Source organism: Aquarana catesbeiana, linkage group LG01, assembly GCF_042186555.1.
Source record: "Aquarana catesbeiana isolate 2022-GZ linkage group LG01, ASM4218655v1, whole genome shotgun sequence".
NCBI classification, from domain to species: domain Eukaryota; kingdom Metazoa; phylum Chordata; class Amphibia; order Anura; family Ranidae; genus Aquarana; species Aquarana catesbeiana.
In genome coordinates, this window is record NC_133324.1 from 338,576,037 (window position 1) to 338,602,328 (window position 26,292).

Genomic DNA, 26,292 nt, shown 5'->3' on the forward strand with positions numbered 1-26,292 from the left:
TAAAAAACTCTGTGAGTTTGTCATTATGGCCCTGGAATTTATCCTTCACCATAACATCTTTTCTTTTGATGGCTCCCACTTCCTCCAGGTACAGGGCGTTGCGATGGGGACTTCCTGTGCCCCGTCCTACGCAAACCTGTACCTGGGGGAGTGGGAGCAGTCCTTCCTTTCTGACGAGGCCTTTAGATCACACACTCAACATATAGCCGCATGGTATCGTTATATAGACGACATTTTGGTGTTGTGGGAAGGCTCCGAAAGCCAACTAAACGAATGCATCGGAATGATGCAGCACAATAACTTTAATTTAAAGTTCACTGTGACCCACAGTGCACACAGTATTACATTTTTGGATACAACTATCAGTAAGAATTCCGAGGGAACTCTCTCCAGTAGCCTTTTCCGGAAACCCACCGCTGGCAACACCATCTTACATGCCTCCAGCTCCCACCCCCAACCGTTGATCCGAGCGATCCCCTACAGCCAATACTTGAGGCTGAGACGAAATTGCTCTGATCAACAGACATATCTGACCGAAGCCGCCGCACTTAGAGACAGACTCCTTCTGAGGGGCTACTCTTCTACGCTTTTAAAAAAAGCGTTTAAACGCGCTAACAGACACACTCGACGGGAACTTCTCTTTGGCCCTCAAAAAAAGGCTGTAATGGATCCCACCACTAGGATTATTATGCGGTTTACAAACCAACATGAATCGATTAAATCTATTTTTAACAAACATTGGCACCTTCTACATTCTGATACCACCCTACGTCCACACTTACCCGCTCGGCCAGCGATCACCTATCGGCGTACCAGTTCCCTGCGCGACCACTTGATCCGCAGTGAATTTGTCAGTGAATCACGTGGGGAACCCTGTAAGAGGTTTGGAACATTCACATGTGGAGGATGTTCCATATGTAGATTCATGAATACATAACAGAATGTGACCCTCCCTAATGGACATCCATATAGACCACGCCACTTTGCAAACTGCAAGACAGAGGGTGTGATATACCTTCTAGTTTGCCAATGTTTTCAATTCTATGTAGGCAAGACCAAACAAAGATTCTCGTTGCGAGCCTCACGGCACATTTCTGCCATGAGGAAAGCGAATCCTGAACTCCCACTGGGGAGACATGTGGTGAATGTTCTTTTCCTAACATTTACTTTTTAATTTTGGACAGAGTGCACCCCAGCCCGAGGGGTGGGGATTGGAACAAGGCCTTGCTACAACGGGAAGCCCGCTGGATTGCAGACCTTGCTGCCACCTCACCCCCCGGCCTTAATGACCATTTGAGTTTTAGACCTTTCTTAGAGGGTTTCTCCTCTGGAGTTTGCAAGAAAGACTTATAAAGCGCTGATCTGTAGGGTGCTGTTATGTCCTTTTTGGTTGCTTTTTTGTATGCGATTTTCATGCGTCACCATTTTACATTTACTTTTCATTTTCTTTCTCTTCCATACGGGCATGCCATCATTTGGGGCACACTGTCGGCTTTACTTGGGAAACATCCTTTCACCACAGCTCTGGCCCCTCTTTGTCCCGCCCGACGCACGCAGGCCTCCCGGGAACTATTGTCCGTCGGGGGGCCTCTCTACGGGTACCCGGAACATACTCGCGGAGTGATAGGCGGCTTTTGGCTGCCTGTCTGTGCCTGCGGATTACGGTGCCCTTTTATGCGTCGGTGGGCGTTTCCTGCATGACCCCCCCCCACAGTCCGCTGTGGGGGGGTGCCGTGCAATTCTCGCCCAGGGTCCCTCTGCCCCTGCGGTGCCCATTTGGCGATCATCCGAAGGTATCAATATATGAGGTTCACGACTCCACATAAACAACCGAAGATATGAGCTTATGAGGCCGATGACTCCATCGCTAATTCATTTAGGCAGATGTGTCTACTCATTGCCCTTGCCCCTTTAATTACTTACCCCCACCCCAATTCCAATTCTGTATGTAGCTATATTTTTTTAGTAGCCCCCCCTTACGGAATGGTTTGCAGCACTCCATTTGGTGCACATTCTGCCCAAACATCGGTAGACGGGCAGATCACCTCTGTGCGAGCCCCTTTTTTTTTTTTCCTGTTGTCAGGGCTTGCAACTTTCTCTCCCCTTTCTGCTACACTGAGCGGTGTTATAGCGTTGCCATGGATCCCTCTTCTCAGCGTCCATAGGTGGATCGACGCTGTGGGGTTTCCATGGCACCTATACCCTGATTGGAGCGGCAAGCGGCGCGAGACTAAGTGGCGTCTCAGTGTTGCCACGGATCCCTCCCTTCAGCGTCCCTAGTTGTATCGACACTGTTGCCATGGCACCCTCACCCTGATTGGAGTGGTGAACGGCGCGAAATTGAGCAGCGTCTGACGGTTGCCATGGATTCCTTTTCTCAGCGTCCGTGGATCAACGCTGTAGGATTTCCATGGCACCCGCACCCCGATTGGAGCAGCGGTATGATTGGCGGGTTTCAAACGCCAATCATTGCCGCACTTACCTCCTCTTCCCCTTCATATTCAACCACCGAACGCCGTGTCGGTGTCATTGTCCGACTCGGCGGTGGTGATTGGAGACGGCTTTAAGCCACTAATGACACTGCAACACAACACTAGAGACAAGGTAAAGTTTTCCTGTATCAACTCGTTAACACTGTCCCTTTTCAGAAACCCTCAATCCTGGTATGCTTTTTAATGTGCCTGCCTGGGGAATACCCCGTTCACGCACATTGGGCAGCACTACACATAGTTAACATTTTTATTTTGCCTTTCTTTACAGAGTTTTCTGTATGAAGTTGCTACTCCTGATAATACTTGCAGCTGATCTTGCGCTCAAGGCACACCCGCTCCCCCTGCATGCATATTGGGGACACCTACCCACATCTAATCACCATATCCCTCATATACTAATATTGGGGTAAATCATGAACATTTAGACCATTTTTTCACCCCTGGCCCGGATGCATACCCGCATGATGTGCGGTGTTTATGCATCTTCAGCACATAGGTGTTTGCCGCTTCGATGTGCGGTGTTTATGCGTTTTTAGCATATGTATACTTAACTACTCTATAGGCCCTTTTTTTTAGTATTCCAGCACATAAGGCCTCCTCTTCTTTGTACTTTCAGATAATTAATTTCTTTCCCCCCCCTCTGGTTCTTCGCTTGCTGGGCCCTCCTGGGGCAGCCTTATCACTCCCGGAATTCCCTCCTGGGGTGGCACATTGGGACCAGCGTGGAGAAGGCGGGGCCAGAGACACGCCCGTTTCCTATTTTGGATTCCTGGCGTCCTGTGTGTTGTTGCCCCCGAGAATTGCTCCGACAGTCGGCCTCTCTTCTTGGTTATGCTTGGGTATGTTTTTTTTTTTTTTTTGTTTTTTTTTTTTTTCTCAGAATGATGTTAGATGCAGTAAACATGTTCAATGCATTTGTCTCTAATTACGCTATTTCATGTTTTATCAGTGTAAAGTCCGCCTACCATTTGCCCTTGATGAAGGGACTCCTGTAGTCCCGAAACGCGTAGGCTCAGGTAGAAGACTACATGAACACACATTTGGTTCGCTCACCAGTATAATCCTGTTTTTACTGTTAAATTGATCTATACGACTGTATTTAAAAAAAAATTTTTTGATATGTATATTTTTGTATATTTGTTTCAATAAAACTGTTTTTATTTTTACTCCGTTGCCTTCAAAGTCCCACCACTTTTTGAGGGGTTATTTTCTTTTCTCAATTCAGCAGGGAAGGGAAGGAGGGGAGTGGGTGGAGGCAGATAGAAGACTGTGCGCGCCTGTGATCTGCAATTAAAGAAAAACTGCAGTACTCTGGTAAAAGTTCCTCTCACTTTGGCCGACTCTTTTTGAACAGGTCAGTTCTGTAATGTAACTATCTTGTGTCCAGCTATCCTAATGTCTCTCTCCCTCCCTTCTATCTCCCTCCCCTCAGCCACTATCTCATCCTGCTTTCCTTTCATCCTCACACAGACCCATCCATCTCTGCCTGTCACACTGCTCTTCTCACTGCTTGCTCCTTGCTAATTTTCAGTCTCTTCTCCAGCTGTCCAGGCATTCTTTTCCTGACACTTTACAAACAATAGTCCCCCACCCCCCCCCCCAGTCTTCTTCTCTGCAGACACTTGACCTTCACACAGGTGTGTGCCCCCCCACCTTCCGCCAAGGTGCCCCCCCACATTCACACAGGTGTGGAGGCGCCACCCTTCCTCCCCCCTGAAAGGTGACACCGGAGGGGGGGAGGGTTTCCGAAAAGCGTAAGTTCTCACCCTCTGCCCCTCCCTGACAGACAGCCTATTTGCTTTTTTATACTGTGGCTATTCCTCACCAGCCAGCAATATTCCCCATGCCCATCCCTGACCATCCCTCTCCAGTCCCCTTAACCCCCATCTATATGCCTCACCCCTTCCCTTATTCTATCACAAATCCTCCTCCTTTTTTTATCCCTATACAGACCACAATTCCCCCAGTCTCACTCCAGTTCTCTACCCATCCCCCATCTCCTACCCACCTCCACCCCCCCTCCTCCTTCTCCCTTACCCCATGGTTCCCATCTCCACCCCTCCCCCATTTTTTTCAGGGTTAAGGAAGAACCCCAAAATGGAGCATTTTATTACTGCTGCTGCTTGTGTGGATGGGATGTGTATTGCGCCAATCCCTGCTGACCCTCCTCTCCTATTTATCCAATATGATTGGCGAAGTACACATCCCACCCACACAAGCAGCAGCAGTAATAAGATGCTCCCTGCAAAGCACTAGAAGAAAGCCAGAAACTCTGGAGGGGAAGGTAGAGGGGGAGTTGTACTTCCATTTGTAGATTTGGCCCAGTGGCAGCCTGCCAGAATCTGCAATGTCAGCTTCCCTGCACAGCTCTTCTTGAGGAGACCATATCCGTATGATACATTATTGCCCCTATACTGTACTTTATACTGTACCCTCCTGCCCCCTGTACTGTGTCCACTCACCCTTCCCCTGTACTGTACTCTCCTAACCACTGTACTGTGCCCTCTTCCCCATCCATACTGTTCCCTCCTGCCCCCCTGTACTGTACCTTCTGTCTCCCTTCTTTTGTGGCCCCCTGTACTGTACCCTCCTAACTGCTGTACCATCCCATCCTGCCCTCCCTGTACTGTGCCCTCCTGCCCCCCATACTGTGCCATCCTGCCCCGCCATACTGTACCCTCCTGTTCCCCCCATAAGTTTGTAAGTTATGTTGTGTTTGTGTCCACTAATGGTGATTTTTGTGTATTTTTAGAGAAAATAATTTCTTTGATATTTTTTAGGGGGGCCCTAAAGGGGGGCCCATCAGATAATCAGATAGATTGTACAGGGCCCTGATTTCTGACAGCAGCCCTGCCGGTGTGACAAGTACATGACAGTCCTGGTTTCTTCTATATCAATGCGCCGGACAGACCGGGACTGTCATGTACTGTACTTGTCGCATAGAAGACCACTGCGCAGCGGAACCCGAAAGTGGTGAAAGAGTCCGCTTGACTGGGGAAAGTTTTTATTTTTATTTTTTTTTAACAGTGAATTTTTTATTTAAACATTTAAGACAGTACAAACATTGTCCGCATTATATATGGATCCAACATCGATCAGCAGACTACAAACGTGCAAAATTACAAGTATGAAAATTATTCCGTTCCATTCCGAATTATAATAGGGGACAAAACCTATACAGTTCATGAAATATGACATCTTTCTGAAGTGGTTCGTTGATGGGATGTTCTAAGGAAATATCAGATGTTACATCTAGGTGTAATTACCCGAGCTACCCTACCACCTCCCAGACAAGGGGGGAGGGGGGGGGAGGGTGAACACCTGAGGGCACCCCCACCACCAGGGGTCAACCACATGCGTCCACCCAACTCGACCACACTTTATCAAATTTTTGAGGACAGTTCCTGCTCTCATCAATCAAACGATATAGCGGCAGTGCATTGTTTACCGCCGCTTCCCATGCATCACTGGTGGGCGCCTCTTTTTTCTTCCAGTTAAGGAGTATTTCTCTCCTTGCATAAAATAAGGAGTATGTTAAACACTGTTTAATATAGCGGTCTCCCTCTATTTCTTCTAATTAACTGAGCAATAGAATTAAAGGATCCATTGCTATCTCAGCACCACATACCACTCCCAGCTTGTCTGCCACCGCACTCCAAAACGGGCGCAGTTTGGGACAGGACCAGACCATATGAAAGAAAGTGCCTACTTCTAGTTCGCATCTGGTACAGTTGGAGCTCTTTTTTCCGGGTAAATTTTCACTAATCGTTGGGGCGTATAGTAAGCTCTGTGAATAAACTTTAGTTGTATAAATCTATCCTTAGCTGCAATCATGGACGGGATAAACGTAGTCAGACACTCCTCCCATTCCTCCTCCCCCAACGAGGGGATATCTGTCTGCCATTTAATTCTGGTTCTGTCAGTTTTAACATCATGAGCAACTGTTAAATATAAATACAGAGAAGAAAGGGGTTTCTCCAACATCCCAGAGATCAAGAGACGCTCGATTGAATCCGGTTCGAGCGTCACCTGAGAGGGAAACTGGGCCTTGAGGGCATGTTGCAGCTGCCAGTATCTAAAGAGGAAGGAATTTGGCAAGTTATGAGCCTGTTGCAGCTCTCTGAATGACTGTACTACTCCCCTTGACATTACCTGTTTTAATTTGGTAATGCCTCGTCTAGCCCATACCGCCGGGTCTGGGACACTGAAGAGATGCGGGAGCATAGGATTGGCCCACAATGGGGTGTGCAGGGACACAGTGGACGGTTGTAATAAAGCTGCCCTAGAGGATCTCCAGACTTGGATTGTGGTCTTCATGGGGCCTGTAACATCAGGAGTAGCCTTCATTCCCCTATACGGGAGATTGGACAGCACTGCATAAGAGCCCATGATTGCCGCTTCCAAGGTAACTGCCGGATTTTGGCGAGGCTGCAAAAACCACCACCTCACCGTCACTAAGACGGACGCCCAATAATATATTAAGAAGTTCGGCAAGGCTAGTCCACCTCCAGATAATGGAAGGTATAAAATGGCTTTAGCCACTCGTGGGGTTTTCCCTGCCCAAATAAAAGAAATCACCACGCTCTCCAGCCTGCGAAAAAAGGATTTTGGTATCAGAACTGGAGTGTGCCTGAAGTAATATAAGAATTTTGGTAAATATATCATTTTTAACAAATTCCCCCTACCTACCGGGGACAGGGGGAGTGACCTCCAGGTGGAACACTTTTGTTGAAGCTGAGGCAGTAGTGGATAAACATTCCTGTCTAGATACCCCTTTAACTCGCCCTGTACCTTAACTCCAAAGTACGTGAACTCGCCTACCCACTTCAAGGGGGTGTTTGTGTCCGTAAGAGGTACTGATCTGCGGAGAGGAAAGATCACCGATTTGTTCCAATTGATACGGATACCCGAAAAACAACCGAATGTATCAAAAAGGGCCAATGCTGCTTGTAGGGAATCCGAGGCATCCGCCAGATACAAGAGTGAGTTGTCCGCGTATAGAGAAATTTTTTCCGTAATCGTGCCCACCCGTATCCCCCTGACCGCTTCATCTGCTCTAAGTAAAATGGCAAGCGGCTCAAGTGCCATAGCAAACAGAGCCGGGGAGAGCGGGCACCCCTGCCTCGTGCCCCTCTCCAGGGAGAATCTGTCCAACAGGGTGCCATTGGTGCGAATACGAGCCGTAGGATTGGCGTATAGCAGTCTAAGCCAAGTCAAAAATTTAGGCCCAAACCCAAACCTGGAGAGGACTGCCCATAGGTAGCCCCACTCGACCGAATCAAACGCTTTTTCCGCATCGAGTGAGGCTACCACCCCCGAGTCCCCAGACGAAGCCAGTGCAATGTGCGTATGTAATCGTCGAATGTTGATGTCTGTTCCCCTGCCAGGCATAAAGCCTGTCTAATCCGGATGTATTAGGGCCGTAATCACCGTATTTATTCTATTGGCCAGAATTTTTGATAGAATCTTAGTATCTACATTGAGTAGGGAAATGGGGCGATAGGACGAGCATAGAGTCGGGTCTTTTCCTGTCTTGGGGATGACCACAATCACCGCCTCATACATTGAATCAGGAATAGAGCCTTCAGCCATGGACCTAGCCAATAAAGATTGGATTTTGGGGGCCAACTGTTCTGCATACATTTTATAAAATTCGACTGGGATGCCATCTGGGCCTGGTGTTTTGCTCGTGTGCATCATCTTTAACGCTTTTAGAATTTCTTCAATGTAAATGGGGGCATCTAATTTATTAGCATATGTAGGCGTAAGGGTCGGTATATCAATATTGTCTAGATAAGACGTCAGTTCCGCAGGGTCGTAATCCACCCTAGATCGATATAAGTTCTGATAATAAGAGGCAAATTCCTTGTTAATGTCTACCGGGGAGGTGAGAACAGATCCCCCAGCATCCCGTGTTTGTCCTATCGACATCCCCCCGACTGTTCCCTAGAGAGCCACGCCTGCAGGTGACCCGTCCTCTCCCCCTGCTCAAATATTCACTGCTTTTGGTGCAACAGTTTCTTTTGGGTCAGTGAAGTCCTTAACATGAGGACCTCCCGTAAAAGCGTTTGCAGTCTCCCGTATGTCTGGGGGTCAGGGAAACTAACGTACAGAGCCTCCTGCCTCTCCGCCTCAGCCTCAAGGTGTGTAAGTTCCTTTCTCCTGTCTCTACGAACCCCTGAAATAATGGTCTGGTATCCCCTGGTATACGCCTTAAAAGCATCCCAGACAGAGGCCGCCGAAGCAGATCCTTCATTCGTCACCCAGTATGTTTCCAGCTCTTGTCTATACTTCGGCTCCACATCCACGTCCGAGATCCAATACCTAGACAGCCGCCAGAGTTTATCTGATGAAACAGTCGAGGCATCTAGATCCAGGAGAAGCGGGGCGTGATCCGAGATTCCTCGGATTGTAGGGAGGATTGTAATGTCACGAACTCTAGGCAGGACAGAACCCCCCGCGTAAACCAAGTCTATTCGCGAGAAGGTTCTGTGCGACGCAGAGTGGCAGGTATATGCCCTCTCCCGAGGATGCTTCCATCCCCAAAGATCAAACATACCATAAGTGTCCGCCCATTCCGCGAGCCCTTGTGAGGTCGCACCAGTGGGGGTCAATCTATCTAAACTTGCATCCGGTACCAAATTGAAATCTCCCATGATTACTACGTTTTCAGTAGAGAATTTTCGCAGTTATCTGATTTAATATTTGGAGGGAGGCCGGGGGTGGCAGATATAGGCCCACAATAACCCATGGTACATTATGAAGCAGGGCATGTAATACCACATACCTACCGCCCGGGTCCAGAGCCAGGTCAAGGAGCTTAAAAGGAAGTGTCTTAAGGATTAGTATGCTTACTCCTCTTGAAAAAGTGGAGTGTGTCGAGTGATAATGGTACCCCACCCACGGTTTTTTAAGACTGAAGGTCTTCTTCCCCACCAAATGTGTCTCCTGGAACACACACAAATGGGGCTGATATGTTTTAACAAACTGAAAGACCAACGAGCGATTGACCGGAGAATTTAGACCCCCCGTGTTCCAGGAGAGCAGCCTAAGGGAGGTCATCAACATAACCCAAGATTACAGTAGGATCTATGGGAGGTACAAGCTCCTTGTCTGGGGGTCTGGGCCTGGGCAGGCCAAAACAACACACTAAGCGGCATGGAATGATGTGCAGGTAGTCGGCCTGTAGTACTGTCATAAACAAAGAACATAAGAACAAGAAAAACAATAAAAGTGGGTCTGCAACCTCAGTCCAGTTAAGCCAAACAACCCCCCCCCCCCCCCGCCCCTCCCCCCAACTCAGTAAGAGGGGGCCTCATTCCCGACCAACAAAAAAAGGGAAGGCTGAAAGCCAACATGAGGGCAATGTGCAATCGGCGCTCAGCCTTTCACTTTCAAATATGCATCTTATTATCCGGCATGGATAGTCAGTGTGAATCACCCGGGTCCCCGGGGGCACATACTTAAACTTCTAGGGTAACAACCTATACAGCTACCCCTATTAGCAATAAAGTGTTTCTTGGATTATTGGTATGCACAGCCACCATAACAAGATATACCGTAGGTAGGAAGTCCAGGTCAGATGAGTCCAGAAGCAGGATCCAAAAACTCTATCCCCTCCATCTCTCCCAACACATCAGAAGAGGACCATCTTCGGTATGAGGGACGGGTGTCAGAAAAAGGGGGAGGATAGGGGGGAGGGGAAGGGGGAAAAGGAGAGAAAAGGGGGAGGAGAGAAGGGAGGGGGGGTGGGAAAGGGGAGGATATGGGGACACGGTGTTGGGAGGGAAAGTACAGAGACTAGCGAAGGGTAGGCGGGCCCTATCCCGGATCAATTGCCTCATCGCTAATACAGTACATACGGTTTGACATCCAAAGGAGAAGTGTGGACAGTCAATGTCTGGGTCCCGCAGATAGGCCTCTGGATCTCGATCAATAAAGAGAAAACCTCTTCACCCCACCTCTGGGCCATTAGTACAGTCAGCAGGTTTAGTAGAGGGTTGCCTCATAAGATCCGTGGACTATGTCTCGTGTCTTTTCCTATGTGAATTGTTGAAAATGAGGTTAACCACAATGATCACCCGATTCACTAGAGAGCACTGCTTCATAAGGTTTAGATGTCTCCAACTTATATTGCACATAGGCGCAGTTATGCAAAGAACAACAGGGAGGATAAGTCCTGAATTTCTGTGAGCACTTGGGTATCAAGTCTGAAGTCTATTCAGAGGGGCAACATATAACCAGCCCAGCCTGTCTTAGATTCAAGGACGGAGTGTTTCAGCCCATGCTGCAGTAACTCTGGGAGATGTAAAAAATTGTATTCTCTCCCCGTCTTAGACCCGCAGCCTGGCAGGAAAGAGCATGCTATACTTCATACCCTTTTGTCTCAGCATAGCTCTGACCTGATCAAAGGACTTGCGGCGACGCTGTGTCTCCACCGAGTAATCCGGGAATATAAGTAAGGTTGCATTATCAAATTTCAATTCTCCCTGAAGTCTAGCTGCTCGCAGGATCGTGTCACAGTCTCTGTAATGTAGTAGCTTAAATATAAAAGTGCGCAGCGGCGCACCTGGAGGGCCCCTAGTCGCTGGCATCCGATGGGCTCTCTCTATAGAAAAGTGAGGAGAGAAGGTGGCCCTGGGGAGCAATGTAGGTAAAAGCCCCTCCATGAATGTTACCGGATCAGCCCCCTCAGCGCCCTCTGGAAGGCCAAGGATCCGCAGATTACTCCTCCGATTGCGGTTCTCTGCGTCCTCGGCCCTACTTTCCAGGTGTTTGACTTTCAGCTTCAGGGCCTGGATATCCGCATGATGGTCTCTCTGTATGTCCTCCACCTCGGAGATACGTCGTTCCCCTTCGGATACCGGTCTCTAAAATTGTCCATATCCCTACGGATAAGAGCTGTTTCAGTCTGCACATGATCAATTTTTGTTGTTAATGTGGCCTGGCAGGTGGTTATGGCCAGCATTAGGGCATCAAAAGCCGCCGAGCCCGCTTGTATGGTCCCGTCAGGTGGGGAGTCTGCCTGCGACGCCATCTTGGAAGCCTCGTGTGCAGCGGATCTTAGCACAGAGCGGGTTCTCACAGGAGTATTGTTGTACCTGTTCTGGCTCGATTTCCTGCCCGCGGGCATCGCCCAGACCTCCCTCTGAAGCTCCGGGGGGTGATAACATCCTGTTTTGCGATCCTCCACACTAGGATTATATCAGGATTGATGGCCGGAGACGGGAGCTCAGCTAACACACATCTGCTCCCAGCGCCATCTTGGACACGCCCCCAAAGTTTTTATTTTAATTGCTAAAGCCTGCAGATAACGGCGCCCAGTCTTCTCTCTGGCTCTGCCCACCCCGCTCCTGCAGGGGAATTCTCTGACTGAGATGCCTCCCCAGGACCAGCAGCCCAGCTCCAGCAACAAGACGCTTTTCCCTAGCAGCCAGACCCCAGGCTCCAGCAGCCAGACCCCAGAACCAGCAGCTGTGTGATCAGGCTGCATTCATGGGCACTGGTAATGCTGCAATTCATGGGCACTGGTAAGGCTGCGTTTTATTGGGGGGGGGGGGCGGCACGCCGCGAAGCGTCACCTCCCAGAAATGAATTTGAATCCTCCCTGAAATGAGTTTTTGCAGGTTGGGATGTCTGTTTTATATATATATATGTAGCGCTTGGTGCCTACTAGTAGGGATGAGCCGAACACCCCCCGGTTCGGTTCGCACCAGAACATGCGAACGGACCGAAAGTTCGCACGAACGTTAGAACCCCATTGACGTCTATGGGAGTCGAACGTTCGAAATCAAAAGTGCTCATTTTAAAAACTAATTTGCATGGTATTGTCCTAAAAAGGGTTTGGGGACCCGGGTCCTACCCCAGGGGACATGTATCAATGCAAAAAAAAACTTTTAAAAACGGCCGTTTTTTCGGGAGCAGTGATTTTAATGATGCTTAAAGTAAAAAAAAAAAAAGTGAAATATTCCTTTAAATATCGTACCTGAGGGGTGTCTATAGTATGCCTGTAAAGTGACGCGTGTTTCCCGTGTTTAGAACAGTCCCTGCACCAAATGTCATTTTTAAAGGAAAAAATCTCATTTAAAACTGCTTGCGGGTTTAATGTAATGTCGTGTCCTGGCAATATGGATAAAAATCAGTGAGACAAACGGCATGGGTACCCCCCAGACCATTACCAGGCCCTTTGGGTCTTGTATGGATATTAAGGGGAACCCCACACCCAAATTAAAATAAGGAAAGGTGTGGGGCCACCAGGCCCTATATACTCTGAACAGCAGTATACAGGCGGTGCAAACAAGACAGGGACTGTAGGTTTGTTGTTAAGTAGAATCTCTTTGTAATTTTGAACGGGTACATTTTTAGCGTGTTTAGCTCCAGCCAAAAAATCTTTTTTAAGCTTTTTGGAAAACATAGGGAAGGGTTATCACCCCTGTGACATTTGTTTTGCTGTCTTTCCTCCTCTTCAGAAGATTTCACCTCACTTTTTGTCCCAGTGGATTGGAAAGCATCAGTGGAAAGGAGAAACGTTTTTCCCATATTAACTCTTACAGGAGAGAATTTCCCTTCCTAGGGGTAGATTTCATCTCACTTCCTGTTGTCTCCTTCCGTTTGCAAGTAGGAGTTGTTTGTAAGTTAGTTGTTTGAAAGTAGGGTCCTGCCCTATATACTCAGCAGAAATTTGGGCCTTAGGTGTTGCTGTGGCCACAACACTGTAAGCCCTCACAGGGCCCTGCTGTGAAATATTAGATCAAGAATTGTAATTACATGCCCCTGTTGAACAGGAGCTGAAAAATTAGGCCTTAGGCACTGGTGCTGGTGCCACAACACTGCAACCCCTCACAGACACTCTAGTTGGAACGCAGGAACGAGCCCTGCTGCAAAGTATTGCATCAAAAATTGTAATTACACGCCCCTGTTAAACAGGGGCAGAAAAAATGGGCCTTAGGCACTGGTGCTGGTGCCACAACACTGCAACCCCTCACAGACACTCTAGTTGGAACGCAGGAACGAGCCCTGCTGCAAAGTATTGCATCAAAAATTGTAATTACACGCCCCTGTTAAACAGGGGCAGAAAAAATGGGCCTTAGGCACTGGTGCTGGTGCCACAACACTGCAACCCCTCACAGACACTCTAGTTGGAATGCAGGAACGAGCCCTGCTGCAAAGTATTACATCAAAAATTGTAATTACACGCCCCTGTTAAACAGGGGCTGAAAAATTGTGCCTTAGGCACTAGTGGTGGCGCCCAGAACCAAAAATGTTCTTACAAGCTATCAGCGTGATGATTGAGGAGGAAGAGGATAATAACTCAGGGATAGTCACTCAGCATCAGCATAGGCAGTCTTTGAAGGGATCTGAGATTTCAAAAAAAATTATTCGGTTACATCAGCATCAGGTGCTTGGTAGCTGGTGGTGATCCAAGACTGATTCATTTTTATGAAGGTCAGTCGATCGACCGAGTCAGTGGACAGACGCACCCTGTGATCAGTTACCACGCCTCCAGCAGCACTGAATGTGCGTTCCGAAAGAACGCTGGATGCAGGACAGGCCAGTAGCTCAATTGCATACTGTGCAAGCTCTGGCCAGTGATCCATCCTCAAGACCCAGTAACCCAGAGGATTTTCGGTGGGAAAGGTGTCCAAGTCTGATCTTGCCCCTAGGTATTCCTGCACCATGTAAAACAGACGCTGGCGATGGTTGCTGGAACCGATCATACCTTGGGGCTGCGGACCAAAAAATTGTCTGAACGCATCGGTCAGACGGCCACCTTCTCCACCGCTCCTTCTTTGACTGACCGAAGCCTCAGCAACCCGTTGTCCAGAAACAGGAGTTTGTAACCTCCCAGTCTCTGGGAACGCATTGCACAGACCTTTCTGCAAGGCCTCCCGAAGATGTTTCATCCTCTGCTCCCTCTGCGATGGCAAGATAAGGTCCGCAACCTTACCCTTGTAACGTGGATCAAGGAGGGTTGCCAGCCAGTATTGGTCCTTCTCCTTGATACCACGAATACGAGGATCCTTACGCAGGCTTTGCAGGATCAGGGAGGCCATGCAGCGTAGGTTTGCTGAGGCATTCGGTCCGGAGTCCTCTGGGTCACTAAGGACGACATGGTCCGCAGCCACCTCCTCCCAGCCACGTACAAGTCCATGTGTTTCTTGGGACTGATCCCTTAAAGACTGCTGCTGATGCTGAGTGCCAGGCTCCACCTCCATACTGACACAATCTTCCTCCTCCTCCTCCTCGTCCTCTTCCTGTGTGATCGGCGGGCACGCAGGAACACTGTCTGGATAAAGGGGGCCTTGAGAGCTAAGGAAGTCCTCCTCTTCCTGCCTCTGTTCTGCCTCAAGTGCCCTGGCCATTATTCCACGCAGCGTGTGCTCCAACAGGTGGACAAGGGGGACAGTGTCACTGATGCATGCACTGTCACTGCTCACCATCCTCGTGGCCTCCTCAAATGGTGACAGGACAGTGCATGCATCCCTGATCATGGCCCACTGGCGTGGGGAAAAAAAACCAAGCTCCCCTGACCCTGTCCTGGTGCCATAGTCGCACAGGTACTCATTGATGGCCCCCTGCTGCATGTGCAGCCGCTGCAGCATGGCCAACGTTGAGTTCCACCTGGTGGGCATGTCACAGATTAGGCGGTTCTTGGGCAGGTTAAACTCCTTTTGGAGGTCCGTCAGCCGAGCACTGGCATTATATGACCGGCGGAAATGCACACAGACTTTCCTGGCCTGCCTCAGGACATCCTGTAAGCCCGGGTACCTGCCCAAGAACCGCTGCACCACCAAGTTAAGGACGTGAGCCAAACAGGGCACATGGGTCATTTGTCCCTGTCAGAGGGCAGAGAGGAGGTTGGTGCCATTGTCGCAAACCACCATTCCTGCCTTAAGTTGGCGTGGCGTCAACCACCTCTGAACCTGCCCCTGCAGAGCTGACAGAACCTCTGCCCCAGTGTGGCTCCTGTCCCCCAAGCACACCAGCTCAAGCACCGCATGGCATCTTTTGGCCTGCGTACTTGCGTAGCCCCTTGAACGACTACGGAGCACCGCTGGTTCCGAGGAAGAGGCCATGGAGGAAGAAGAAGAGGAGGGGGTGGAGGAGAGAGGTGTGTCACAATCATTAGCATTTTGGAGGCGTGGTGGCGGAACAACCTCCAACACTACTGCACCTTGTCCTGTATCCTTCCCAGCTGCCAGCAGAGTCACCCAATGCGCCGTGAAACTTAGGTAACGTCCCTGTCCATGCCTGCTGGACCATGAGTCAGCGGTAATATGCACCTTACCGCTGACCACCCTGTCCAGCGAGGCATGGACATTGCCTTCCACATGCTGGTAGAGAGCCGGAATCGCCTTCCGTGAGAAAAAGTGGCGTTTGGGTACCTGCCACTGAAGAACCTCACATTCCACAAACTCACGGAAGGGGGCAGAGTCTACCAACTGAAAAGGCAGCAGTTGAAGTGCTAGCAATTTTGCCAAGCTAGCATTCAACCGCTGGGCATGTGGATGGCTGGGAGCAAACTTCTTTCGGCGGTGCAGCAGCTGGGGCAGGGAAATTTGCCTGGTACAATCTGACGTCGGTGTACCAAAATCAGATTGCCCACAAGTACTTGGCTGTGACACACCTAATTCTACACCTTCATTCCTCTCAGTGCAGGTCTCAGAGAGGACTGAAGGTCTAGTGGGGTTGGAAATCTCAGCTGATGAGGAGCAAGGAGAGGTCCTCTTTGTTCTTTGGTGTGGGTCTTTTAGATACGCTTGCCAACGAACTGCATGGCAGGTCAACATATGTCTGGTCAAGCATGTGGTACCCAAGCGGGAGATGTTTTGGCCACGCGAGATACGCTTGAGACATATGTTGCAAATAGCAGCGGTGCGATTTGATGCACTCGTCTCAAAAAAGGCCCACACCAAAGAACTTTTTGAATAACGCGCAGAGACTGCAGCGCCCTGCACATGTGGAGCTTTGGGGTGTGATGCAGTCAATGTGCTGCCCTTAGGCTGGCCCCTGGAGGGCATCCTGCCTCGTTGGTGATGTGCTGCCTCCTCCTCCTCCTCCTCTCTCCTATCAGGCACCCACGTTGAGTCAGTGACCTCATCATCCCCTCCCTCCTCATCACTGGAGCAAACCTGGCAGTATGCTGCAGCAGGGGGAGCATGACTGCCAGATTGCTGTCCTTCTTGGGCACCCCCTCTGTCCGTGCTCATGTTACTGCCTTCATCGAGCTCAGTATCATCATCAGAGCCTTCCAAACGCTGGGCATCCTCCTGGAGCATGTACACAACACTGTGGTCAAACAGTTCGAGGGACTCCTAAGGAGGACATGGTGGGGCTAGGGAAGGAGTCACTGATGACATTGAGCCGAGGGAAGAGGCCGCTGCTTTGCCAGACAAAGTACCCTGGGCATGGGTGAGAGAGGATGAGGAGGATGAGGACGGCTTGGTCATCCACTCGACCAAGTCTTCCGCATGTTGCGGCTCAACATGGCCAGCTGCCGAAAAAAAGGCCAAGCGTGTCCCATGGCCACGTGCTGATGAGGATGCACCGTCTCCACGACCAGCACTAGACACAGAGCCTGCTTGCCCTCTCTTATTGGCTTGTGACTGTCTGCCTCTCCTTCTTGGCCTTCCAGACATACTAATGGCCTGTAGCTACACTAAGCTGGGATATATATATATATATATATATATATATATATATATATATATATATATATATGTACTGATACTGCAGCTAGCAAAATCAACTGCCTGCCTGTAGTATGAGAACACCACCAACCTTCTACAGGTAGCTTTAGCTGAACACTGTAAGGTGGACGCACCCCACTAACTTGTAGGTTTAGCTGAACACTGTGAGCAGGACGCACTGCACTAACTGTAAATAGTCTAGCTGCCTGACTGTGGTACTAATAGGATCAAAAGAACACCAGCAATTTTCTTCAGGTAGCTGTATTTACTGTAACAAGACAAGCCTGCCTGTCAGTAAGAAGATAACAGAAACGGATCTAGCTGAACACTGTGAGCAGGACGCACCCCACTAGCTTGTAGGTTTAGCTGAACACTGTGAGGTGGACGCACCCCACTAACTTGTAGGTTTAGCTGAACACTGTGAGAAGGACGCACCCCACTAACTTGTAGGTTTAGCAGAACACTGTGAGCAGGACGCACTGCACTAACTGTAAATAGTCTAGCTGCCTGACTGTGGTACTAATAGGATCAAAAGAACACCAGCAATTTTCTTCAGGTAGCTGTATTTACTGTAACAAGACAAGCCTGCCTGTCAGTAAGAAGATAACAGAAACGGATCTAGCTGAACACTGTGAGCAGGACGCACCCCACTAGCTTGTAGGTTTAGCTGAACACTGTGAGGTGGACGCACCCCACTAACTTGTAGGTTTAGCTGAACACTGTGAGCAGGACGCACCCCACTAACTTGTAGGTTTAGCAGAACACTGTGAGCAGGACGCACTGCACTAACTGTAAATAGACTAGCTGCCTGACTGTGGTACTAATAGGATCAAAAGAACACAAGCAATTTTCTTCAGGTAGCTGTATTTACTGTAACAAGACAAGCCTGCCTGTCAGTAAGAAGATAACAGAAACGGATCTAGCTGAACACTGTGAGCAGGACGCACCCCACTAACTTGTAGGTTTAGCTGAACACTGTGAGCAGGACGCTCTGCACTAAATGTAAATAGTCTAGCTGCCTGACTGTGGTACTAATAGGATCAAAAGAACACCAGTAATTTTCTTCAGGTAGCTTTATATACTGTAACAAGACAAGCCTGCCTGTCAGTAAGAAGAGAACAGGAACGGATCTAGCTGAACACTGAGCAGGACGCACTGCACTAAATGTAAATAGTCTAGCTGCCTGACTGTGGTACTAATAGGATCAAAAGAACACCAGTAATTTTCTTCAAAATACTGTAACAAGACAAGCCTGCCTGTCAGTAAGAAGATAACAGGAACGGATCTAGCTGAACACTGTGAGCAGGACGCACTGCACTAAATGTAAATAGTCTAGCTGCCTGACTGTGGTACTAATAGGATCAAAAGAACACCAGTAATTTTCTTCAAAATACTGTAACAAGACAAGCCTGCCTGTCAGTAAGAAGATAACAGGAACGGATCTAGCTGAACACTGTGAGCAGGACGCACTGCACTAAATGTAAATAGTCTAGAAGATAACAGGAACGGATCTAGCTAAACTGAATACAGTGTATATATATATATATATGCAACACCTGGGATGCATATATATAGACAATACACTTTAAGTGCAGCTAACTGACTGACTGTCCTGCCTAATCTAGCTAACTCAAATGAAATGACACTGTCTCTCTCTCTCTCTATTTCTTAGCACACCGGAACACACTGCACAGGGCCGCCGTGCAGGCGGCCTTATATAGTGTGGGGCGTGTACTAAATCCCCTGAGCCATAATTGGCCAAAGCCTCCTTGGCTTTGGCCAATTACGGCTCTCTGTTAAGGCGGCGCTGTGATTGGCCAAGCATGCGGGTCATAGTGCATGCTTGGCCAATCATCAGCAAGCAATGCACTGCGATGCCGCAGTGAATTATGGGCCGTGATGCGCCACACGAATTTTGCGCGAACGGCCCATATCGTTCGCAATTCGATGAACGATCGAACAGCCGATGTTCGAGTCTAACATGGGTTCGACTCGAACACGAAGCTCATCCCTACCTACTAGTAACTAACATCCACCATGTCACCATGCTGTCAGACCTCCATCTATCCCTTCTGAGACAATGAACAGTCATTTTGCGTTGTTTTTGTTTTGTTTATTGGGGGATATAACTTGGTTGAGGGAAAGGAAATATGGGATGCCCATGAAACAATTGCTTTGCCATCATATTTAAGAATTAGAATAAATGGATGAGCCGTGAAGTACTGATGTACACTTAATATCTACAGGCGCTTCCACTGCATAACATCATGAAGACTATTTCTCCTCCTCTGCGTATCTCCTGTAGACTGTTGCTCTCAGGACTTCCACCCTCCTGCACAAACTTCCACTGTAGATCATTACTCTTCCTGTCACATCGTCCTCTTTTGACAAAAGAGACCACTCTGAACAGTCTCAGCTGCTGGCTAGAATTGGTTGCACTGTTACTAGGTCAGAGGTCTGCAGTACCTCTCCCCAGTGGCCTAGTAATTTAGTAGCATGTGCTGATTGGTGGATTACTGCTCCCAGTTAGTCCGGCCTGCAAATCCTTCGCCCTCGGGCCGCAGCGATTTGACACTCTCCCCACAGTCTCTCCTCTGGCCTCGTACCCAGCTCCCCTGGCGTGCCTCATCCAGAACTCCACTGTGGTCCACTCACTGACCTTCTCCTGCCCCCAGTCCATGATGGAGAGCTTTAACTGGACATACATTCTGGCAGCTTCTCCCTCCCAGCTCTCCCGGGCTCCTCCGCTAGGCCTCGCACCCCCCCAGATGGGGATGGGGCCCCTGCTGCTGCCTAGTACTCCATTCTCCACGTCTCCCGGCTGACAACTCCATCACCAGTGGGCTGTTACCCCAGCTTATATAGGAGGCCTGCTCCCAGCCAATTCGAGTTGGGGATTGGTCAGAGCTCCTCACATGAGCTGCCTGCCACTCCAGTCTTAGGCCCTGCCCCGCACAGGTGGTCACACCCACTGCTGCACTAACCACTCCCTGCCCCCCAGATCAAAACAAACAGGCCTAGCCTGAAGCATAGGCCTGCCCAAATTTACCTGCACTGACAGTTTCCCTTACAAAATACTCATTCTATCACCTACCTATGGTAGAGGGTGCTACATATATACACACATATGTAACGTAATATGCATTAATAATCTTTTTTTGTGTCACCACACAGGCTACCCCGATGGCCTCCTGTCCTGAGGATGTGGGTAGGACTTTCTCCTCTTCTGTCTCCTGGCGCAGAAGGGGGAGGGAGGACTCTAGGGTCTGTCCCTCCCATCCCATCTCCGGCATCAGCTGAGGAATCTTCCCCGCGTCCCGCGGCTGACTCCTGATGCCGACGCCTGTCATGTGCAGGTGCGCTGCACACTTCGGTGGCGGGGTGCATGCGTGTGACATCATGGCGCCGGATGGGTTTCCATGGAGTCAGCGGCTCCCAGAACACCGAGGAGGCCACACAGCTGGCCTTTGATTTATCATGGTCGGGAGGCTTGCAACAGAGGGTGGAGAGACAAGACACTGGTGCCAATACCCAGACCACACACATAGGTGAGGTAGGTCAGGGCAATCTGCAGACTTCCATATACTATTAATTCCTTACACTTCATTCCTATGCGGACACAACACAGTGGACAGTTGCAGGACAGGATTGAGTGGCGACTGATAGTCTTCAGTAAGTAATCATTTATTAATTATCACTTCGTTTACACATATTGCAATATGGCTTGTTGACTCTTGGGCTTGAGACACATGTCCCAGGCTTATTGATCAACCAGTCTATCCACATACAGTATCTCACAAAAGCGAGTACACCCCTCACATTTTTGTAAATATTTTATTATATCTTTTTATGTGATAACGCTGAAGAAATGACACTTTGCTACAATGTAAAGTAGTGAGTGTACAGCTTGTATAACAGTGTAAATTTGCTGTCCCCTCAAAATAACACAACACACAGCCATTAATGTCTAAACCGCTGGCAACAAAAGTGAGTACACCCCTAAGTGAAAATGTCCAAATTGGGCCCAATTAGCCATTTTCCCGAGTATCATGTGACTCGTTAGTGTTACAAGGTCTTGGGTGTGAATGGGGAGCAGTGTGTTAAATTTGGTAGTTATCGCTCTCACTCTCTCATACTGCTCACTAGAAGTTCAACATAGCATCTCATGGCAAAGAACTCTCTGAGGATCTGAAAAAGAGAATTGTTGCTCTACATAAAGATGGCCTAGGCTATAAGAAGATTTTCAAGACCCTGAAACTGAGCTGCAGCATGGTGGCCAAAACCATACAGCGGTTTAACAAGACAGGTTCCACTCAGAACAGGCCTCGCCGTGGTCGACCAAAGAAATTAAGTTCATATCCAAAGGTTGTCTTGGGGAATAGACGTATGAGTGCTGCCAACATTGCTGCAGAAGTTGAAGGGGTGGGGGGTCAGCCAGGGCCGTCTTTAATATTGATTGGACCCTGGGCAAACCTTCCCTTTGGGCCCCCCAGCTTCCAAGCCCCCCGCTCTGAGACATACAATAAATAGCAGCTAGGCTCAAAATCAAGTCAGGCAGCGATTGCGATTGGTTGCCAGAGGTTACAGCATATCATTACTGCTCATTGCCTGGATGCTAGAGGTTACAGCACACATTACGACTCATTGATTAGTTGCTAGAGGTTACAGCACATAATTTCTGCTAACAAATTTGTTGCTAGAGGTTATTGCACATCCTTACCGCTCACTGATTGGTTACTAGAGGCTACTTGCTTACTGCTCACTCATTGGTTGCTAGAGGTTACATGCTTACTGCTCACTGATTGGTTGCTAGAGGTTATTTGCTTACCGCTCACTGATTGTTTGCTAGAGGTTACATGCTTACTGCTCACTGATTGGTTGCCAGAGGTTACATGCTTACCACTCACTCATTGGTTGCTAGAGGTTACTGCGCATTATTACCGCTCGGTGATTGGTTGCTAGAGGTTACTGTGCATCATTACCACTTATTTATTGTTCGCTAGATGGCACAGCACATCAATACAGCTCACTGATTGGTTGCTAAATGTTACAGCACATTATCTCCTCACTGCCTGCACACCATGGACTGGGGAGGTGAGGGGACCCACCAATAGACAGAAAACTCCTAGAATTTGCTATTAGCAATGAGCAGAGCACACACAGTTATGAAGGTTAACTGAGTGCAACTAGAAACAGAACCCAATAGGAGCAGTATTCCCGAGGACAGGCTGTCAGAAATAAATTACTCGTTATGACACCTGCAGTAGAGCAGTGTTGAGGGGTGAGCTAGACGGTCCTGGGGTCAGCCTGTCAGTGCTCAGACCATACGCCGCACGCTGCATCAAAATGGTCTGCATGGCTGTCGTCCCAGAAGGAAGCTTCTTCTAAAGATGATGCACAAGAAAGCCCACAAACAGTTTGCTGAAAACAAGCATACCAAGGACATGGATTACTGGAACCATGTCCTGTGGTCTGATGAGACCAAGATAAACGTATTTGGTTCAGATGATGTCAAGCGTGTGTGGCGCCAACAAGATGAGGAGTACAAAGACAAGTGTGTCTTGCCTACAGTCAAGCATGGTGGTGTATCATGGTTTGGGGCTGCATGAGTGCTGCTGGCAATGGGGAGCTACAGTTCATTGAGGGAACCATGAATGCCAACATGTACTGTGGCATACTAAAGCATGATCCCCTATCTTCAGAGATTGGGCTGCAGAGCAGTATTCAAACATGATAACGACCCCAAACACACCTCCAAGACGACCACTGCCTTGATAAAGCTGAGGGTAAAGGTGATGGACTGGCCATGCATGTCTCCAGACCCTATTGAGCATCTGTGGGGCATCCTTAAATGGAAGGTGGAAGAGCGCAAGGTCTCTAACATCCATCAGCTCAGTGATGTCGCCATGGAGGAGTGGAAGAAGACTCCAGTGGCAACCTGTGAAGCTCTGGTGAACTCAATGCCCAAGAGGGTTAAGGCAGTGCTGGAAATGTCCAATTTGGACATTTTCACTTAGGGGTGCACTCACATAATATATCCTTCAAGTGATAAATGGAATATAGGAGATACATCCTGTTGGTTAGAGTCTATATGACTTACACCAATAAAATGGACATTTTAAGATCAGGTGGACAATGCAATAGTAGCTGTAGGAAACTTATTTTTAGATATTATACATATTACATGCGTGCCTGTGTCCCCTCCCACCCTTGCATGTCTAACAAAATGTGACCTCTTGCAGGCAGCATTGGACTCCTTGCCCACTCCCCGGTTGGCTGACCATCGTGAGAACATCCTGGTGTAATGTTTTTGTATTTTTTGCTCTGGCCACTCATCACTATTTTTAATAAAGGTAGGACCTCTTGATATTCCGAATACCTGTATATACAGGCCTGTCCTTTCCTAAACGATGATGATGATATTATTAATATTTCGTGTTTATATGTTATAGATGTCTATATCCCCCTGAAAAAGATTGAACACAAAATTATGATCAAAACCGCTGGGGTATTTCTCAACAGTAGCATTTACAGACATACTGTTTGTGCATTGTTTTATGTATTTGTCATTCTGGACATCCATTATGTAAATTTCTATGTACACCAGAGCTCTTGTTGTTGTTCCCTTTCTCATTTGTCCCTCCCCCCACCCCTTTTTTGGAATTGCTGCTTTTAATGATGATTTTTTATACCCATTGGAAAATAAAAAAATATATTTTCATACACAAGTATGTTTATTACTTGTAAGCTGTGTACAAGCCCTTGGGAGCCTCCTGTTCTTTTTTTATATAGTGAAGCTTAAATAGCCCGCCTGGCATTTGTGTGCACTTGTGCACCTGCTCGCTCACTCGTGTATGCACATGCGCACCTGCGTACCTGCGAATTGGCCACGGACCAATCTTCTGCACACAGAAATGCGTCTTTCCTGAAACACACTATTATGCCGCGTACACACGGTCGGACTTTTCGTCTACAAAAGTCCGACAGCCTGTCCGACAGACTTCCGACGTACCTTCGGCGGACTTGCGGCAGACTTTCTTACGAACGGACTTGCGCACACACGACCACACAAAAGTACGACAGCCTAGTACGCGGTGACGTACACCAAGTCCGACGAGACTATAAAACGGAAGTTCAATAGCCCGTACGACACCCTTTGGGCTCCTTCTGCTAATCTCGTGTTTATCTCGTGTTAGTAGAAGTTTGGTGAGAGACGATTCGCGCTTGTGAGACTCGTATTTTTCAGTTCGTTTTAACTGTTGTTCAGTCTGTGCTTGTGAGGTTTGTATCTGCTTTTCAGTGCGTTTGGTCAGTTGGCATTGAGAAATCTTTGTTTTATTGGCCGCTCGTTCCTGATTTTCAGGTCGTTCTTCACAGGCCTTGCTGTTCTTCAGTGCGTTCTGTTTAGTGCGTTCTGACCAGCCGACCGTTTTGAAGCCATGTTACCTGTACGTACTCGTCGTAGAGCTCGTGCATTGTATGTGCTTGGTGCTGTAGTTTATTCTTCAGCCCAAGACCAGTCCATGAACAGGGCGAGGAGGAGTTCATGGACCAAGAATTGGTTGCTTCAGCGTGACCAGTTCTGTCACATGCCTTTGCTCCGTGAGATCCGTGAGAATAATCCTGAGGATTTCAGGAACTTTCTCCGGATGACGGACCCCGTTTTTGACCGTTTGTTGGCTTTGCTGACCCCCTATATCAGCAGGCAGGATACCTGCATGAGGCAAGCCATCACTCCGGAGCAGAGGCTGGTCGCTACCTTGCGGTATTTGGCCACAGGGAGAAGCCTGCAGGACCTTAAGTTCTCGACAGGCATCTCCCCCCAGGCTCTGGGGATCATTATCCCAGAGACCTGTTCTGCCATCATACAGGTCCTGCAGAAGGACTATATTAAGGTAAGATATTTTTCTTTTATTAGCATCACATGTTCTTTTATGTAATCTTTGATAATGTGATGTATTTCTTGCTTCAAACACTACTTACCATCATTGCAATATAGTGTGAATGTCCCCTTTTTATCCTCACACATGCTGGAATTTTTTACTGTTATTTTTTGTCATGCATGTATATTTTCCTTCAATAACCTTCCCAGCATGAAGTGATGGGAACATATCCACCTAGTCTACTCATTTGGAATGTATTTTGTTTGAGTGTATTTAGTGTGCTTATAATTAGCAATTATCTAGATTTCACAACCCCCCCACCCCCCCCCCACCACCTAAACTCACTCCAAATAGTGTGCTGCTAATGAGCAATTATCTAGATTTCACAACCCCCCCACCCCCCCCCCCCCCACCTAAACTCACTCCAAATAGTGTGCTGCTAATGAGCAATTATCTAGATTTCACAACCCCCCCACCCCCACCCTCGTTAAAATTTGCTGGAATGTTCTGTGGTGTTGATTTGTCTAAAGCAAATATATGTTGCACTTTGCAAAATGCATGTGCACTCTACAAGTGCATTTGTTCCAGTGCTTTAGTAAATGAGCAGAAGCTCTGCTGATTTCCATCATCAAATCATATGCAAGCCTCAAAGTGTTTTCATTAATTGCCCTTGCATGTGATTGTGTACTCCTTGCAACATGAATGCCTTTTTACATTACCTCATTTACTGTAAGCTGGTTAGCAACTGCACCTGCAGAGTGCGACAACTGCAGTCTTGTAGCCTTTTTAGTCCCTAAATTCCTGCGTGTCCTAAAAGTAATTTTTTTTAGGGATTTCACAACCCCCTAAAATGTAATCAATGTTCCATCAGAGGGGGTGAGCAATCTGATAAGTGTGCCTTTCCATATTAGTTATTCCAGAACAATTAAATTATTGAATGTTATACTGATGCTGGGGAATAATGTTTTTAATTGTCTAATTTTCTTGCAATGTTAGCTTCCAAATTAATTGATTTTGGTTTTCTTGTTTGATTTCCCAGTTTCCTTCAACGCCACAGGAATGGCAGACTGTGGCATCCCATTTTGCCAGCCGTTGGGACTTTCCCAATTGTGGAGGGGCTATAGATGGGAAACATGTCCACATTGTGCCACCACCCCATTCGGGGTCATATTATTTTAATTATAAGGGGTTCCACAGTATTGTTTTAATGGCGGTGGTGTCGGCACA